We start from the raw sequence: 1,945 nt of genomic DNA, 5'->3' as shown, positions 1-1,945 counted from the left end.
TCCTCCCTCAGACCCAGGAGTCCAGGCCCCAGCCCCTCCACCCTCAGACCCAGGAATCCAGGCCTCAGCCCCCCCTCCCTCAGACCCAGGAATCCAGGCCTCAGCCCCTCCTCCCTCAGACCCAGGCATCCAAGCCCGCAGCCCCTCCTCCCTCAGACCCAGCAGTTCTTTGGGGAGTTAGAAATCTGAGACTGTAGCCCATCACAGTTCCAGCAGTTCAGGCTCCCTCTTCTCACCCCACCCCCTCTGCTCCAGGAGACAGGCTTGATGCTGGGGAAGAGGGCCCCAAGAGGGGGGCACCGGGGTTTGTCAGCACCCACTGAGTGCCTGGCCTCAGGCTCCATGCACCTTCTCCTCAACAATGTGGGAGAGAGATGACCGCTTTCGGCGTCCACACCAAGAAACAGGCTCACTTGGTGACCTGGCCAGACCATGAGCCCCATGAGGACTGGGCTCAAAGGGGTCTCACTCCTGCTCTATACTGGGCACCTGGCATGGCTGGCCCAACACAAAGGGGGAAGGGAAGGAGCCCTGCTCTTTCCCACAGCCAGGCCCTCTTCTGTACCCAGTGTGGTGGCGTGGTGCTTGGGGCTGTTGACGTTGAGGTGCAGGTAGTTGTGGTGCAGATTATCTGGGGGGACCGAGAAGGGAGGTGATGTCACTGCCATCGCTGACTCCCAGCTGGCACCGTGGCTCTGATCTCTGGGAACGACTCTGGCCCCAAGGTCGGCCCCACATGCAGGACCTCTTTAGAGCTCCACAGATCAACCCATGCCATTGGCCACATGGGGGAAACTGAGGCTGGGGGTCTTGAAGGTGGAAAGTGTGGGCACAGGCTCAGGGCTGGGTAAGTGGTCTGTCCCAAGTTCCTAGCACCCCCCTCCCTAGTGCCCAGGCTAGAGATCTGAGGGGGTCGCCTTGCTACCTCCCTCCACCTCCCATTCATGTCCACTTGGTTCCTCCTGACATCTGAATCTCTGCCCTGATGTGTCCTCTCCCTCCTGGATCGCCAAAGCAGCCTCTGGCCATCCAGCCCATCCATCTCCATGATCAGCCTCACCGAAGTAACTGCCCTTCCACTGCTCAACAGCCTTCCCATGGCTCGCCATCACCCATGGGACAAAGTTGAACCCAGGAATGGTGTTTGAGGCTTCAAAACCTGGACCCACTGGATATCTGCAGCCCCATCTCCCATCCCCTCCCTCGAGCCGCACTGCTCTCTCCAGTGAGCCCAGCGTGGTCCTGCCACAGGGCCTTTGCACATGCCACCATGCTGTTCTCACTGCCTTGAAGCCCTTCTTCCCATCTGCCTCAAGATCCAGCTCAAATGTCTCTTCTCCTCTCCACCCCTGACACCAGCTCCGTCCTCGTCCTCTTGCTGCCTGGACCATCATCCCAGCCTCCTCCTGGGCCTCTTTCCTGTCATCTCTGCCCTTCGCATGGGTTCCAGAGGACTGGTTCTTCCACCCACTGCTGACTGTGTTGCTCCTCTGCTCGAACTCCTCCGCAGCTCTCCATCACCCTCAGGACAGAGGCAGAGTTCCTCAGCCCAGCCTGGCACTCAAGGCCCTCTTTGAGGTCACCAACCACCCTCTCCCTGGCCTCAAGTCTGGCCACCTCACAAGCTCTGCCACCCAGAGCTTCCCAGCCCCAGTAACTCCTCTCCTCCTCCAGGCCTTTGCTCAAATACCTCTCCCTCGGAGAAGCCCTTCTAACGCCTCTCCTTCTCCAGGCCTTTGCTCAAATTCCTCCCCCTTGGAGAAGCCCTTCTGCCCCCAAACCAGACCACATCTTCTCAGTTCCCCTGACAGCTCCTTGGACTTCTCCACTGATGCATTCATCATAAATTATAACGATATAGATCATATTTAAATGATATATAATATTAAATATATCATATTTTAAATATATAATTGTATATATTTAACAATAGCAGTAGCCCACA

This window comes from Hylobates moloch, unplaced genomic scaffold (assembly GCF_009828535.3).
Source record: "Hylobates moloch isolate HMO894 unplaced genomic scaffold, HMol_V3 SCAFFOLD_12, whole genome shotgun sequence".
NCBI lineage: Eukaryota > Metazoa > Chordata > Mammalia > Primates > Hylobatidae > Hylobates > Hylobates moloch.
Note: the sequence above shows the minus strand (reverse complement) of the source record.